This window comes from Rhinolophus sinicus, chromosome 3 (genome assembly GCF_057876585.1).
Source record: "Rhinolophus sinicus isolate RSI-liver-muscle chromosome 3, RSI-T2T, whole genome shotgun sequence".
Lineage (NCBI taxonomy): Eukaryota > Metazoa > Chordata > Mammalia > Chiroptera > Rhinolophidae > Rhinolophus > Rhinolophus sinicus.
In genome coordinates, this window is record NC_142503.1 from 53,445,777 (window position 1) to 53,464,750 (window position 18,974).

Genomic DNA, 18,974 nt, shown 5'->3' on the forward strand with positions numbered 1-18,974 from the left:
TCATCTGGTGGTGTTTGTGTGTGTGTGTGTGTGTGTGTGTGTGTGTGTGTGTGTATATATATATATATATATATATATATATATATATATATATATATATATATAAAGGCTGAGGGTATGGGCGCTCTTAATTTCTGTGGTTCCTGGTGTTCTCATGCTGTCGTCTCAGTCCTGCCCTGGCCTTCACCAATGCATCAGTTATTTGAGCTGGAATTTTACTGGTGTTCAGCTTCTAACCTGAGGAAATGCTTACATTTCGTCTCTCCCAGTAGGTGCCTGTTTATCCTCAAATTTTGAGCCAGTTATTTGTTCTACAACTTCAGTTTTCTGATGGATTCAAAAGATGTCATGAATTTGAAGCTACGTTAGCTTTTTCATTGCAAGGCTGGGTATGATATTGCTTCCAGCTAAGCTTGTCAGGTAAAATATAAGATACTCAGTTAAATTTGAATTTCAGATAAACAATGAACAATTTTTTAATATAAGTATATCCTATGCAAAATTTAACTTTAACTGGGTGTTCTATATTTTTATTTGCTAAAGCTATAACCCTATTTTGAACTCCCTGTATCCTGGTAATAAGTAGAATTCTCGTGTGTGTGTGTGTGTGTGTGTGTGTGTGTGTGTGTATGTAAAGTCCCATCACAAGCATATTCCATGTTTGAAGACTATCTTAAAACAAAAAACATTTTTAAAATGGAGCTGAAATAAGATATAATAATGAATGTAAAAGAATCAAGCAATGGTGATATTTGCAGTTTCAATGGAGAAGATATTGTTTACTTGATTATTTTTACCTCCATGCGACCCTTCCAATCATACCTTATAAGCTGAATTAAAATTTAGATTTCGTGAAAAGTTTTTTTTTTAATTTATTCATTAATAATGTAATTTTTCTTACTTTGCGATCTTGGCATTCTATAAGAAGCTGTTGATAGTTATGGATGATGCTCTCCTGAGAAAAGTTAGTATAACGTTTTCCACTTGTGCTTTCAGAGGTTCATATATTAATACCTTGTAGAGATCGTATTCAAAACCTTAGATGAGGCCAATAGGGAAGAAATATTGAATGTTACCTTAGCCTGCCAATGTCATGTCAGACATACTGGGTTGGCCTAGGTATTATGGAATGTAGGATAGCATACTGATTACTGTGAGACTGGGACATATCTACTTTGGTCAAAGAGATACTTATTTCAGAAACAGTTTTATTTAGCCCTTATCCGCATGAGCCCATAACCCATTTGCATTTTTATTTATTTCTATGTTTGATATAGCTATCCATTATACAGAGCCACATTTTCTTGAACTTTCAGAAGACAGCAGACAACTGTGAGGCTGAACTTGGATGATCCATCAGTGTAGAAAGCTCCTAATTATTTTCAGTTGTGTTTTCTGTTCTGGAAGTTTTTCAAGGTTATGTGCCTATTTCCATATGTACCACAAAAACATCTCTTCTCTTTACGTATATTTTAATGAACTAAAACATAGCTGTTGAGTCTTTGGGAAAAAAGATCTCATAGAAACAAAAAGATGTAACTTCGCTTCATAATTCTTTAAGTTTCTTGCTCTAAACCATAGGTTGCAGAAATAAAGCTGGCAGGCTGGCCCTGTTTTCATAAATAAAGTTTTATTAGAACACAATCACACTCATTTGTTTACGTATTGTCTCTGACCATTGTCACTCTGTAAGGACAGAGTTGAGCAGTCTTGACAGAGACTGTATTGTTCACAAGCCATATTTAGTATCTGGTCCTTTAAGAAATAGTTGGTGTTTTAAACAAAGGACAAAGAAAGATAAGAAAGGAACAAGTTTATACAAGACCACAAACTGTTGTGTGATTCATTTAGTTTCCACAGCAAGATTGTTGTTGTGTGAAAATTGCTTATTTATACTTAAATTCTTTCGAAGGCCCCAAGTTGCCCTGAGAGGCTCAGAAGCAATTTCAATAGCCTCTTTAGGCTATAGTTTGGAAAATATCCCCAATTCTCCCTTCTGCTTTCATTCCTCATTAGTCTTGGGATAAAAACCAAGTGGAGTTGAAAGCCAATCAACTTGGTTTTGGGGATAAAAACTAAGCAGAGTTGAGACAGAGAATTAGAAGTTTTATCTCAGCATGAGATCAGGAAGGGAAAGAGAGAGCTATGTAATCCAAGAATAAATATATTTTATTTAGCAGTCTCTTTTATTGTTCTTGGAGATTTTGCCAATGATTTTTCAATGAAAACTAATTTTCTTTGTAAATTAGGAAATGCTGAGAGAGGCATTACATTTTTCTTCTTAAAATATAGTACTGTGGAATTTCTTGAAAGCTCAGTTGGAAAATACGCGCACACACACACACACACACACACACACACAGAGTTTGCAAAAAAATTTCTGGATTCTCGGGCACAAAACACGAGGTTAGGATCTGGGATTTGATCTTCTTTCTGCAGAGACCCTATACAAATATCTTGGAGCCCAGGTGCAGTCGTCCAGAGATCCGATTCCAGCAGTAATCAGAGGTGTTCTTTTACTCATATTTCTGTAAAAAGAACGAAAGAGTTAATTGGGAGCCAAACACACACTATGAAATTAACTTAAGTATGTTTGTTAGGTGTCCTCAATGGGTTTACGTGATAGGCTGATGCACTACAAACATTTCAAGGTGAGCCACTATATTGTGATCCAAGTGTACAGTGTATTTAAGGTGTGACTGAGAGTGCATTCTGTTACGGCAATGACTGTCAAAGAAAATGCTGGACTGAACAGATTTTGTGCCTGTGAGGTGAAAAATGCTATGAATAAGAGATAAAAGACATTGTGTAATATTAAGCCAAACAAAGAATATGTGTTTATTAGAAGATGCTAGAAATTTACCTCTTCAGTACATAAGAACCATCAATATCTTAGTAACTCCTTGACTTTGTAACACCATGCTAAAAAGAGACAAAGTACCTTAGCTTGGTTTTCTAATCCCCAACCCAAAACAGAGTCTGACACAAGGGCTTCAGTACAGGTAGTTCATTTTGCAAAATAACTTCTCTCTAAGAAGAGGAGGGAAAGCCAAAGAAGGATGCATAATTGAGTTGGTCACTGCTGTGAGTAACTGGTGCTCAATTGCACTGGGGCCTTCTGAGGATCTGTGCACATCAGAATTGTCCATCTGTGCAACAGAAGAGGGAAGATGTTTCTACTGCACGGGTCAAGAGTTGCACCAGAAGGGATAACTTCCTGCACTTGCTGCACTCACACACTTGTATGCATGTGAGGCTGAGCAATTTCCCACAGGAGTCCCATACTTGGTGTAGTGTCAGAAGGTTCAGGGCACAGAGTAAGAAACAAAGAGTACAGCTAAGGTAAGGTACTGTCAGCTTACACCTGTGAGAAGCTTGTTGCCATAGCAACCACTGGAATCAAGGTATATTATGAGAATATTAGGCAGGAAGTGGAAGTGTGTATTAGAGTTACATGTTACTGTATAGTAAATTACCCCAAAATTTAATGGCTTGAAGCAATGGCATTTATTATCTCCATTGCAGTAGGTTAGAAATCTAGCTCAGTCCTTTGTTTCCCTCATAGGCTATATAGTCAAGGGCTCGACTACAGTCTTCTGAAGGCTCAACTTGGGAAAGATCTCCTTCCAAGCTCATTCACTTGGCTGCTGGTAGGATTCAGTACCTTGCAGGCTCTTGCTAGTCTGTGGTATATGATATGAAAAGGTAGAGCATTACAAGGTACATACTTACAGAAATAAAGAGTTCTTTACTTCATTTCCACTTTCTTAATGCCTTAATTTTGTCAGTCCAGTTATTGCTAAAAATAGTCTCATAGACGTTTCTATTATAAGTCATGATGAGGAGAAATAAGATCTAATATCACTCCCCCAAAATGGTACTATAGCATAAATCTAAATACTATCACTTATATTGAAAATATGATAGAATTTTTCTCTATAATTACTTCTTGTACTTACTTATACTCCAAGGTTTATAATAAATCTAGCCAGAGATTTCTTTGTGATTCACCCCATTGCCCCTCGGTTTTTGAGATGATGCCCCTAAGGAAACAAGCATCCCAGTCCAGATTGCCTGCAGGTGGGATTCTAGCACAGGAGCCCTGGGCTGGCATTTGGCTCTTCAGAAAGTGTATAGTTATCAGGAATAAAGAATACAGAGAGTTCAAAAACTATTGTTGAGTTCTGAACCATGTGCATCCCTGACTTCAACACTGTGAACAGTTCACCTTTCCAGAGCAAATGTGAACATACCATTTTGTGTGTGTGTGGGGGGTTACATGGGCAGTAAACTGAATGCATTAGACCTATATGTACTCACATGGAAAGATCTCCATGAAACATTGATAGAGGGACTCATTGCAAAATAATGTATAGGGGATGGTCTCATTTCAAACTAAAATTAGCATTGACAAACTCTGAGTGAATGGAGAGTACAAACAATGGAGCTTATGATAAAGTGGATTTTTACTTTTTCTCTCAACTATTCTGAAACTTTTGAGATTTTTGTAAGTTCTGAATTACTCGTGTAATCAGAAAACAACAACAACAACATACGATTAAAAAATATCATAGTTGCCTAAACATTGTTTAGCAGATAAATTTCAACCTTCTCAGACAGGAACGAAACATACCTCTTGATCTGGCTTCTACCTACCCCTGTGTTATCTCTCATGATTCCCTCTCTGCAGAGGCCATGTTCTAGGCAGCAGAACTATTTCCTGAAGATGCCATTTCCTCTGTCTGAAATGCCTTTTCTCTCCTGTTTACTGAATTCCTATTTATCCTTTAAAGCCCATCCTAAAAAGCAGTAATTCTATGAAATCATTTGTGACTTGGAAATGTGTCTCTTATAGCCCTTATCCCCTGGTATTTTAACTCTCCCATCTCTCTCCTTCCGGATGGTGAACACAGGAATTCTGTATTTATTCAGAATGCTTCGTCTACAATTGGAGAACACAGATTTTCATGTTTGTATGTTTGCATATATGTTTGTATGTCTTTCTATGCTACTATGTTAAGAGCTATTTAGCTCTAGTGATACAAACAAGTCAGTGACAAAAGTAAGATGTTAAAAGAGTAAATATTTTTCTATCCTTTCCAATTATCTTTGTTGTTGGATTTGTTATCTGGAATTTTAAATATATTTCTAGAAGTAAGTTTACATGATAAGAGAGTAAAGGGGGAAAAATGATAAAATATATGGTCTACTTAAGATCCAAGGGTGATTTTAAAGTCTTGCTATACTCTGAAAATTTCTTTTTATTTAACAATCCTGGATATGTGTATGTAAATATATATAGTTTAAGCTATAGCTAATTTCCTCATAAGAAACTGAAGGCCTGGAAGAGGGAGCTGGAGTCTGTTTCACTAAACCAAGCTGACAGCTCTGGTCTGATCCCAGAATCTTAAAGGCTACAAAGAGATAGAAAACAGCCCAAGACCGCAAGTGGGTTTGCCAAGCTACACGTTAACAGCAAACTCCACTGGGTTTATAAACTGCCCAAACTTGGCACACACTGGACTCAGTTTTATTCTTAGTCTGTTCACACTTCCATGTCATGTTTTAGAATGATCCAAAATATCATGCTTAAGAAGAGCAGCACAGTCTATGTAATGGTTCACCGAGAAGTGGCATCTCCCAAATGACATGGGGGTGTGTGTGTATTTTAATTACCTTTCTCCCCAAGGCATAACAAATGCTTCAAAGACAGCAGATGGAACCCCAGAAATAGTGTCCACCCTAAATGTTAAGTAGCCATTCTCTTAGGCTGAATTCATTTATGCTTAAACCTTAAAATCAGAATTGCTAGCTTTTATAGAACTTTTCAAAATGTGAGGACAGAAGGTCTGCATTATTTTACATGTTAAGCTTCATGAGAGTAAAGAGAAATGTCTAATTTGGCCAGTGGCTGCCAACATTCGACAGTGGTTAACAAGACCCTAAAGTGGAGAAGTATCAATCAAAACAAAGCAAGAATTAGAGGGAAAGAGAGCAATTTCTCATTAACAGCTAAGGGCCAATAAGAATGAAGAATCAAAATGAATCAAAAGGAAATTGTCTGCCTACAAAAATTGCTGGGGAAAAATGGGCCATTTGCTAAATCATATTGTCATTTCTTTATACTCAGCTCTCCGTTAAGAATGAAATATGGTGTATTTTATACAAAACTTGTCTTGGCAAATTATGGTAATACCTGTGCTGGATATTTGTTGCATACCAGCCCCCTCCCTAAGTCAGATATGTTCCCTGCTGTTCTATACCCCACTTTGTGCTGCAAGACACTGAGCCCTAAGCGTTCAGTTAGCAGGGCTCCTTGGTGGATAGTCTTGGCCAATGACAGGCACCCCCAGAAGCTTGGAAGGTGGCATGAAAGAAAAGGTAGGGCTTTTCTTTTTTCTCTGCAAGCCTGCCTGCTTTGGGCTGTGTTTTCTGGCATTGAGTGTATCCCTCCACCATTAAGGTCCTACTAGATGGACCCTCCTCCATAATTTTTCTCTTTTTGGGCTTCTTAATGCTTCTTCTGGGCTCCTTTTCCTCCTCAGGTCTAGACATGATAACACCTTCCTCTGTTGCTAGTTCCTGGGGGATCCCGGCATCATTTTGGGCTCCCTTTGCCCTTCCTACATCTCTGTAACTGGTTTCTTGTTACAACCTATTTTATCATGTGAGAAGGGTGCTATGTCCCCATGGGAATTCAGTGATACAGTTCTCCTCTGAGCCCTGAGAGTTAAACATCTCCTGAAGCCTTGATTTCCCGTCCTTCGCCCTCCTTGCTCACAGCCTGCAGATTGCCTTTAATTGGGTAAGGAAATGTGCTTGTTGGTTGTAAATACACCACTCAGTTCTGATGAGTTCTGTTCATCAATCTTTACCCTGCCTCAGCCTTACTGACATCTTAAAAATGCCTTCAGTCTCTTATATCACCAAACCACAAGACAGTCCTGCTGCAGAAATGGTATTATGCATGAGATGGCCGGGCAATGGTTGTCCACAGGGGGTGGGAAGGGCAGTGTTGCATGTGTGGATAGGGCTTGTGTTGGACAGCACAGTCAGGTGGGGTGGTGACAGACTGCCCAAGTTGAGAAAAGTGTATGATGAAATGTTTTTCTACCCCACATTGATATTTGAAAATTTGCTTAAGTGGCACTTCAGAGAGAATATAGAATCTTATTGCTAGAGGGAGTAGAATTCATGCAGTCTGATGACTTCACTTTATAGATAAGAAAACTGAGGGTCACAGAAATTAACTGACTTTTCCTAAGGCTATAAAACTACTTAGCATGGAAGCAGGTCTAGAATTCCAACTTCAAGTGTCTACAGAGCGTCTTGTGTTCACTACACTGTTTAATATGGTCTAAGTGTGATCTCACATACTCATGGGCTACGGAGTGGACAAAACAGTGTGCCAAAGTTTGCAGAAAAAAATAATTTATATAGACCAAAGAGAAAAATATTAGGAATTCATCTTTATATCAATCAATTATTGGATGCCAGAATTGCCATGGGATAGAAGATGAAACCATAATTTCATAGTCTTGCTATATTTTAAGATGGTTTCTATTGAGGAAGGAAGGAAAGAGGATGGAAAGAAGGAAGGGGAAAAAAGGAAGGAAGGGAAAGTGCTAGTTTATTTAAGACTAAAATTTCTGAGAGATCAAAAAATGTCTACATCTTACATATTTATTATCTCATCTGCCAAGTAGACCTTGTCACTTATTCATGACAAAACACTCTTAAGTTTCTTCATAAGATGAAAAAGCCCCTGGCTTATTCAATATGGCCTCAAAATACAAACTGATTTTTCAGGCATCTTTTAGACTAAAATTGAAGTATGTCTACACAACCATAAGTTTTCCTTTTCATTCCTTTAAGTTTTCGTATGTATTTGTAGAAATCTTATACCTACTTTTCATTATAACACATGTCCCCTCAAAGACTAATCAGTATCGTGTAAGGATCAGTTCATGAGGTCAGAGTCAGACAGCTTGGACTTAGGTACCCGCTTTGACATTTCTATTAACCATGTGCCTTGGAAAAATACGAAACCTCTCTGAGCCTCAGTTCCCTGCGTTGATAATCAAATGGCTATGGTAGTCGTAGTACCTACCTTTTAAGGATGTTAAAGTTAGATTTTTAGAAGTGTAGTTCTTAATACAGTGCACAGAACATAGTACATATACAATATAGGATAATTATTACTAGTAGAAATAATTATTTGTAAACATAACTGTCCCTCTTCTCACATCTTAACTTGCCAATAAATAAGAAAAAAAAAAAAAGCAAAATCCTTGCTGTAGAAGCTTATTTCATTACAGATATAGTATCTAGCTCAGAAGATTAATTGCTGATGATTTAATTTAAATTGTAACTTCTAAACAAGTAATAATAGTAATTAAAGGTCAGAGTTGCTTGTTTAGATTTAACATTTAAAAAAATTATCTCAAAAACAAAGAATCATTAAAAATGTTACACAAATTACCTTTTCTTTCTATGTGACTATGGGAGTTCTTTTTTTCCCCTGAGACTAATTCTATGATTTCACTTATTTTCATCGTACATTGAAAGTTTTAAAGGTGAACAAGAAATGTTTGTAATGAGGATAGTATTGGCCTGAGAGATTGAAGTGCTCAGACTATACTCTTTCTCTCTTCCCACTATATCCAGATAATTGAATAAAAACTGACTTTTTTTTTTGTAAGTGTCCAACATGATTTAGTTTTTGCACTTTTACATAAATCCAATAGAAGACATAACTAAAGCCATTGCAAAGATAATTTCCCAATGGTTACCAGTTAACGTGAAAATATGAAGAATTGCCTTTGACGTCCTCTTTTTAAAAATATGAATAACACCCTTGTTTGTTAGTCATAACACTCAATGAAGACTATTTCATAAACATTAGGAATAACAACATTTTAATTTCATTTGGTTTATGTTGATTTCACCAAAAACAATTTTAGTTTGAGCTCCTCAAACAAAAGTTACGTGTTTTACCTCTGACCAGATTACTCTCTTCCAGTTGGTCAAATTAACAACATTCCAAAGACGTCTCATGAATCTCCCACAATGTTTTTCTAAGTCCTAACTTTATCCTTATTTCTATTCCTAAATTTGTGCATGTCAACATGTAGCATATCTATTATATCCATACATATTAGTAAAAAATGTTCTCCGTTGAGGGTAAGTATGGAATTATTATTCATTGCTTTTAAAGAAGAGCTAACCCCCAATGGGGTTTGAAACCTTTCCATTACCAACAGCATCAGCAAGGATTAGGTTCTGCTACCAATAAAAGAATATTCAACAAAAGTGTCTTCATCACACAAAAGTTTGTTTTTCTCAAGTAATAAGATGTCCATGTAGGCCTTTGCTGGTTTGGTTCAGCACCTCTAAGATGTCTTGGCTCAGATCTCTAAGACTCTTTGCTTTCTCATCATGTCCAAGATAGATGCTGGAGAGCTTGTGATAATTATCACTGCACTCCAAAAATGCTTTATCAGAAATGCCACTCGTTCTTTCTGCTTAGATCTCATTTGCCATCTTTATCTGCAAGGGAGGTAGGAAAAAAAAAAAAAAAGAAAAAAGAAAAGAAAAAAATATATATATATACATATTTTTTTAAGAAAAAGGAAGGGAAAAAATAGATATTAGATAGACAAGTAGTGTTTCTGCCTCCCCATTTAGTTTTAATTGATGTTAATTTTTCTATTTATACCCTCCTAGGATATTAGAATTTTACAGGCATCCTTAGTTAAAATTATTTCCATATTTTACATTATTCTTACATATTGTTCTCCCTAAAATCTACTGCCCATGTTTATAAGCTATGTTATCTTCAAAATCTTCAAAAACAAAACAAAACAAAAACAGAACTTGGTAGAGAAAGAGAAGGATCAAACAGGTTGCTAAGTCACAAATGAAAAATAAACTGGCAGGGGGACCAAATGTATCTACTGTATTGGATATGTATGCAGCGGGAAATGAGTGACTAGTAAGAATATAAAACAGACTGCTCGACCAGAGCCATCAAAAATCTCCTTAGAGTTGGAGGGGACGATTGCAATTGCTGGCATCTCTTAGGGCTCCTGCTTCTTCTGATTTGACCCTGCGCTACATGTGTTTTGGGTTAGCCTGGCTTTTGTGTGTCGGGTAAAGCAGGCTGCAATTCCTGGACTCTATAGAGTGATTGGATCTCTCCCAAGTTGTTAAACTCAAGCCAATGAGTATATATTCATGAAAAAGTCAAAACTAATTATAAAAAAAAAAACACAAAAATACTTCAATAATTTCCAATTGTCATAGAACAATATCACATATTTGAAAACTCACTGTTAAGATGTGCATTTGGTAAGTCCAGGTAAAATGGAAAACAGGTCATTAGAATCAGAAAATTGAGCTGTTGATATGTTATTAAATATTTGCCACACTAACTTTATATATAATGAAAGCTATGTGTAATGCTGAGGCTGTGATAGGACAAACATTTCCCTTATACAATAATTTTTAGCTTTTAAAATCTATAGTAGTTGGAGCTCTAGTTTCACTTGTAATGTCCTGATACGTGTAACAGTATATCATAATGGGACTCACAGTTCTTTATTGGAGATTTTAGGGATTTAAAATCATGTTCTCCTATCACCACCTTTCATTGGCCTGCCTTTTGATGTCTTTCTATTACTTCCATGAAATAAGAAAGTGATGTACTTTCCTACCTAGTGTTCGGTGGTTAAGGTCCAAGTCATCTATTCAACAGATTAATGCAACTCAGTCAATATCATGGTGCTTACTGGATAAGATACCATTCCTGCCCTCAGGACGGTCTCAATAACAAGTAAATGGCACTGGTCATCTTTCCAGCAGACACATGATTCTAGATCTCTGAGTAGCCTAGTTTCTTTAGGTAAAAAGTTTTTGAGAATGAAGGGTTTTTGTTGTTGTTGTTTTTATTTTTTATTAGAAAAGTTAGCTATCACTAAAAGTTAATGTGGTTTAAACTGTCCTGGCACAATGGAAAGATGCTCAACATCATTAGCCATTAGGGAAATGCAAATTAAAACCACAACCAGAGACTTCCAGGTAGGAGTTGTCACTTCTTCCTAACAACAAATAAAAAGCTGAAAACAAAAATCAACAACTCTTGTTAGATCTGTCAGAGAAGTAAGATAACAGACAGAACTGCCGACCCCAATATTGGAGAGACAAACAGGCAAATACAGAGAATTACAACTTATTGGAGCAGAAATCCAGAATCAGAAACCTCCCCAGGAGCCACAAATGAAATTGTAATTGATGAATTGTTGGAGGTTCAGTATGGACCAGTCAGAGAGTTAAAAACTCCAGGACAACACAGTTGGAGGTGCAGACCTGACACTTTTGTAAGTTTTACTTCCAGGAGCTCTACCAGGCTCTTACAGTGAATCCAGAGAAAAATCCCCTCATGCACAGTCTGAAAATATTAAATGGAAAATTCCAGAAATAATTCATAAATTTTAAATTGCACGCTGTTCCGAGTAGCTTGATGACATCTTGTCTGTCCTGCTCCTTCCCACCCTGGATGTGAATCATCCCTTTGTTTAGTGTATCCGCTACCCACCCATTAGCCTGCTCAGTGATGAGACCCACCGCTGAGGTATCGCAGTACTTGTGTTCAAGTAATCCCTATGTTACTTTAAAAATGTCTCATTCCCCTCACTTCATCTCCTCATACAGACATTTTATCATTTCACATCATCACAAGAAGGGTGAAAACGTACAAATATTTTGAGAGAGAGAGAGAGAGAAAGAGAGGGCGCCAACCTTCACATAACCTTTATTACAGTATATTGTTACAATTGTTCTATTTTATTATTAATTATTGTTGTTAATCTCTTACTGTGTCTCATTTATAAATCAAACTTTATTATAGATATGTATGTATAGGAAAAAACATATATACCGGAGGTGTCAAAAAAATGTATACAAGTAGACACTTTGGTCAACATTGCTCAAGCAGTAGTTCGCTGTAATCAGAAGTGTCTGGATGCTGATGGTAACTCTTTGAGCATCTTTTGTAATTGCAGAAATCAAATGTGACTTGTAGTCATCTTTTGTTATCGGTATATATTATCACAATTTTAATACAGTTTTCCTTTCTTAAAATGTGTATATATTTTTTGGCACCCTCTGTATATATATGGTTCATTATGATCCATGATTTCAGGCATCCACTGGGGATCTTGGAACATATCCCCTGTGAATAAAGGGGGACTACTGTATAGGAGAACTCTTAGATGACTTTGGGTAGGGCAATGACTTTTTAGATAAAATACCAAAAACATGATCCATGAAAGAAATTGGTAAGCCAGATGTTACATAAAATTTCCCGAGGCCGAGAGACCAGAGGAACAGGCTGACAACTCTGTCATGACATTAAGAATGTTTTAAGGGAACTTATATATGAGGCGCTTCCTGGGTGGTGGCGAGACAACATGGATGTCCTCCATGTACGCAGCAGGGGTTACACAGGACAGGGCAGGATAGATGGAGTACCGGGGCCTGGCTCACCCCAGAAAAGGGTAAACCTATCCTGCTCGCCTCGGGTGGGGCAACGGCCTGTTCCAAAAACCAGCACAAACAAGCAGGCTGTGAGGTATAGGGGAGGGGTCGTTCAGACAGTCTCTGGGGAGATATAGGGGAGTGATCTCTGTTCTGCCTTCATCTAGCTGGCAGGTCCGCAGTGCTCAGGCAGTGGTCACATCACGGAATAGTCTTTTCTATGCACCAGACATCGATAAGTTAAAAAAGTATGCCCTATGAAAAGCAACGTTAAGAGGATGAGAAAACAAGCCATAGACTGGGAAAAAAAAATACTTGCAAAGGACACATCTGATAAAGGATTTTTATCGAAAATATACAAAGAACACCTAAAACTCAACAATGAGGAAACAAACAACTTGATATAAAAGGGGCAAAAATCCCTTAACAGAACCTCCCCAAAGAAGATATACAGATGACAAGTAAGCATATGAAAAGATGCTTCACATTACTAGTCTTTAGGGAATTGCAAATTAAAACAACGAGATACCACTACACATCAATTAGAGTGGCCAAAATCCAAAACACTGACAAACAAATGCTGGTGACGATGTGGAGCAACAGGAAGTCTCGTTTGTTACTGATGGGAATGCAAAATGGTACAGCCACTTTGGAAGAAGACAGTTTGGCAGTTTCTTACCTTATGGTCCAGCAATCTCACTCCTTGGTATTTATTGAAATGAATTGAAAATTTAGGTCTGCACAAAATCCCATGCATGGATATTTATAGAAACTTTCTTCATAATTGCTAAGACTTAGAAGCAGTCAAGATGTCCTATCGGTGAATGGCTAAATAAACTGCAGTACATCTAGATAAAAGAATATTATTCAGTGCTAAAAAGAAATAAGTTACCAAGCATGAAAAGACATTGAGGAAACTTAAAATGCACATTTTTAAGTGAAAATAGCCAAACTGAAAAAGCTGCATACAATATGATTCCAACTGTGCGACATTATGGAAAACACAACACTATAGAGACAGTAACAAGATCAGTGTTGGTAGGTGTGGAGGAAAGGAAAAGATGAATAGGCAGAACACAGAGGACCTTTAGTCAGTGAAACTATTCTGTGTGAGACTGTTATGGTCGATACACATCATTATTCATTTGTCAAAGCCATAGAATGTACACCACCAAGAGTGAACCCTAATGTAAACTATGGACTTTTTAATACTGATGTGTCAAGGCAGGTTTATCAGTTGTAACGAGTATACCTCTGTGGGGCAGGATATCTACAGTAAAGGAAGTTGTGCATGTGTGGGGACGGGTGTACATGGGAACTCTGTACGTTCCACTCAATTTTGTGGTGAACCTAAAACTACTCTAAAAAAATAAATTTTTCTAATTAAGAAAAAAACCACAGGGAGATATCACCTGATATCTGATAAAAATTACCTGATAAGCACCTATGAATCACAATGGCTAAAATAAAAAATGACAACACTTCATGTTGGCAAGAAGTTTAGAAACTGGATGACTCAGACATACTGGTGGGAATGTAAAATGATACCAACATTCTGGAAAGCAGTTTGGCGGTTTCTTAATAAACATGCAACTACTATATGATCCAGCAATTGCCCTTTGCCCTCTTGGCTGCTTTCCCCAGAGAAATAAAGACTTACATTCACACAAAAACCTGTACACAAATGTTTACAGCAGCTTTGTTCATAATAGCCCCAAACCAGAAACACCTCAGATGTCCTGCTATGGGTGAAAAGTGAAAAATACTGCAGTAGAGGCATACCGTGGAATACTACTCAGTAAGAGCATGGAGAACCAACTGTGGCTCCAACAAGAACCTGGGCAAATATCCAGATTGTTATGCTGTGTGAAAACGCCTGTTCCAAAAGTTTATATACTATATGACTCCATTTCTGTAACATCCATGAAAGGACAAAACCTAGACATGGAGAACAAATCAGTGGTTGGCAGGGTTTAAGGAGGGTTTGGGGCACGTGGGAAGAGGATGTGGCTATAGCACCACATCAAGAGATCCTTGTGGTGATGAGCAGGCTCCATGTCTTGACTGTATCAAGGTCAGTATCCTGCTTGGGATGTCGCACTACAGTTTTTCAACATGTTATCATGTGGGAAACTAGGTACAGGGTACACAGGATCTCTTTGTATTATTACAATTGCATGTGGGTCTATAATTGTGTCAAAATAAAACAGTTTAAAATAAATTAATAATGTAAAACACAAAAGCTTTACAATTTTTCTTAAAAAACAGACAAAAAAGCCCCACAACTGTCCTCAGAAGTTATTTGGCTCTCTTTCTAGCCAAAAGACTAGAGACTTAACTATGTGAACTTTTTAAGAGTCTGGTCCTCAGAAGAAAGGGAAAAAAAAGCAAGATGAGGGAGATGGAAAAAATGGAGAGTATTTACATGTCTGGGACATTGGTTAAATAAATCATAGTTCATTCATGCAATAAATGCAACTATTATAATATCAGTTATAGAAGAACAGTTACTAAAATGGGAAAATGCGTGCTATGTATTAATACATTAGAACATAGTTAAAATATATAAATATTTTAAAATATTTATATTCATGAATTCATTCAACAAATCTTATGTAATCAACAAAAAATGCATTAAGTATACCCATGTCAGGTATTGGGGATACAGTGATGAGCGGAAAGCTCTCACATTTCCTGTCCTCATGGAGCTCACAGTCTATTGAATACACGGATTTCCTGCTCTTCTCTTTCCTTCAACATCATTATATTTAACTTTCAATGAATATTTACTGAGCACTGATTCTATGCTCAGTACTCTGAAATGTTTCATGTGGGATCAAAGGGCATACTTTACGCAGTGTGACCTTAAAGTGATGATTTGGGTGGAGGGCTAAGATTCATGAACACATAATAAAAACCAAAGAACAGTGGGATATAGGGTGTATGTCTGCATGAATACAGGGTTTCAAACCTGGGACGTCACCCTGGCTGGGCGTGAGGAATGGTTAGCCCTGCTCAGTGTGCCCAGCCACTTCCCAGTTATGTAGCTCCAAAGAGAAATGCTCTCCCATGGTTGAATCTTGGCTTGAGTTTCTCCACAGCACCTTGTTGATTCTTCAAAATGAATTTTATTGTGTGAGCATCCTTGCTGTGACTGTTCTCCTACCAGCTGACACTAATGTTTCATTTCACAGTCTGTGGTCTGTGCACTTTCTGAGTTTGAACTGGCGAGTCTGAGCTCTGTGTCCCTGCAATATTCTTCACTCCCTTTTTACATGCATTGGTAGAAGTGCGCCACTCTTTTTCTGTGTTGCTGACCCCACTGAGCACATGGACAAAGACCTAAAGCCAGCCCTGGCATGTTTTCTCCAGCACTAAGTCTCTAATGGCAGGAAAAGACATTTCCCAAAGCAGTCATGACAGCCTGGAGAAGCACGAGCTGTGAGAAATGATGTGCTTCCATGGTGGCCTATGAAAGGGAAGTCTTTCATTCAAGAGCACAGAAAATGGCACAGGTAGGGATGAGTATAGGGGACCCTGCTGACGATGCCATTAAATAAGCTTGGTATAGTCTTTCAGAAGTAGAGCATTACAGCTTGACACAGCCATCACTATACATTGAAGAAAAAGATCACATATTTCATGATATAGTTTTTATGCATCCTTTCTATTTAGGGGATTAAGAGGTAGCTGTCTCCACCTCCGGGAAACTTTTCATGAACTAAGTCCTTCCCATTATCAGAAAAAGCGGTTTCTGTTGGCCCTCAGGCCTGAAGCACTTCTCCACAACTCAAAATTCCATGAAGACCATGATTTCTTGGACCTTGTTCAGTGAATGGGTGGAGATTATTTGCAGTGAGTCTCACTCAGCAACTCAGGGTGCACTGCTCTGTGTTGTTCTGTCCTAGTCTTTGGAATAAGCCTTAATGAAATTCACATGCCGAAGGCCTGTGGTTGCCTGTGAAACTATTTTATCCAACAATGACATATTTGGATTGGCTGGCGTGGACTACCAGCTGGCTAAACATTAGTGAGGCTGGGTGTATTGAAATGGCGTCATTAGTAGAGGTTGGCATACAGCTCATGGAGATACAACCACTATAACAAGACTGTGTCCAGCAAATAATGGGAAATTCTGTAAAAGTGAAGGTGAAACCTCAAGCTTACAATATTTATAAAGTGCTTTGCAATTGCAAATGGATTTTCTAAAGAGTCATTTTTCTCCGTTTCAAAAGTTTACTTGTATATCCAACATCATGATACCCTGATATAAAAGTAAAATATTCCTCCAAGGAAACAATGGTGGTTTGTTAGGAGCCCAGACCAAATTTCCCAAGAGACCATCGTACTGTTATTGTTTAAATCATATTGACCTGGGGCTCAGAAAATGCAATCTCAGCAGCATTCTTTATTCCTTTTACATGTTAGCTGTCTCCCATGACAAGCCTTTAGGCTTACAAAAAAAATGTACAGTGAAAACTCTCATTGTTTGTTTTTCCTGAAGTTCCCTATAAAATGTCAGTGTCTTTGAAGGAGTTCTCCTTGAATTGAACTCCTGAGGTTGGAGATTTACCAGGTTGATTTAGGAGTTTGAAATCCTGGAGCGTTTCCATAAAATGAGGATTTACAGTTCATAAATATAATGACAAAAGTGTGAAGATACATTTTTGTTCTTGAAAAACTATCGGAACAAAGGTACTTTTCATAAAAAGCTCAAGTGTTGCCATTTCCTTCAGACAGAAGTCTATTCTGGCTATGTGAAGTGGCTTTTTATTGCCATTTGTTTAAGATGTTCTCCCTCTCTGCTTCATGGGGAGCCACTTCCTCCTGAAGGTGTGTAGATGGAGAGAGGGATTGAACACTGGGACATTTAACCAATGATGAGCATAAAGGACTGGAAAGAAAATGTGTTGTAAGGTAGAGAACATCCCTTCCCTGGAATAGTTTACCCCATCCCTGACTGGGTCCAGCTTCCAGATTACTGCAGTCTGGTTCTGATATTTACTCTCAGATTGTTAGCTACATTATTTCCTGCATGTAGTAGCAAATGACTTAGTTATTAATTGCCATTAAATTTTGTACTTTAACTGTTTGGGGAAAGAAAAATATGCCATGCTCTGGCCTTATACAATGTTATGGGGAACAATAAGGAAATTGTGTCACTAATGGACCTTCTCAACAGATGATAGAGGTGGTGTGAGACTGGCAGTTGCATAGCTCTGCAGAAGGCCTGGGTTGAATAATGGCAGTGGATTCATGAGTCTGGGGAAAATCTCTGGACTTGCTTTCAATTTAGTTGTAAATTGAATTGACATGGTTTCCAAACCTAGGATGAATGTTGGAGCTTACCTAAAGGTTAAAGAAAGGACAGCCTTACTTTTTTTTATCCCAAGTTGCTTACTTTATCCCAATTCTTAGAAAGAGAGAATCACGGCTCCATTCTTCTGTGACTAAACATTCTGCTCTATAAATTTCTAGTAACACAGAATGGGGGTGGATGTTGTGCCCCCCACCCCTTTGATGTTCATGCTTGGCTATGATTGAAAACAACTTTATGTTGCAGAAAGAACACTAAGCCAGAGAAACTGTATTCTAGCCCTAGATTCACCCCTGACAATAATTTATTGTCCAAATTGGGATGCTTTGAGGATGGAAGGGGGTGCTATTAATACTTATACCAGGACAACAGGAGTAAACCAAGACTGTCTTAGGAAAACTGGGACGTATAGTCGTTCTACCAATAATGTGTGTTTGGGGAAACTAACCTACCTCTTTAAAGTTCTCGTTCTTCATCTGTAAAATGGAAATAATAACTTCCCTATTTTATAGGATTATTATAAATATATAATGAAATAACATATGTGTAAGGACTTTGTGAACTGTGAATTATGAAACTATATACAATGCAAGCGAAATTATGATAATAAATTTTATCAGCTGTAGTGGAGAAAACTCTCAGAGAAACATCTCTGTATGTCTTCTTAGATGAGAACAGAGAATTGGGACCAGTAATTGTGGAAATAAACCCAGATAAGATGAGGTTTCTAAGGGAATATTGAAGGAAGCAAAGTAGGATGGGCTATTTGTGACAGGTTTTATTTTTTTCCTTTAAACCAAAATATTTTTTTACAAGAAGTAGGATCTAATATGAGCATAGAATTGTATTTGGGGAAGTTTTAAGGAATGTTGAAGACCCTAATGACATAGTTAGGCAAGCCTGTATCTGTGTATATTCAGAATCTGACCTGAAATATAAAGATAAAGATCTGACATGTCAGAGAATGAACTTTGCTGTCACGTTATTGCAACCCTGGAGATTAAAATTCAAGGACTCTTAGTCTTTATCATATCCTAATATGATGTTTTTTGGCCTAAATTTGCAATCAGCCTCAGGCCCTCCACCCCATTGTTTGTTTGTTTGTTTGTTTCAGGATTAG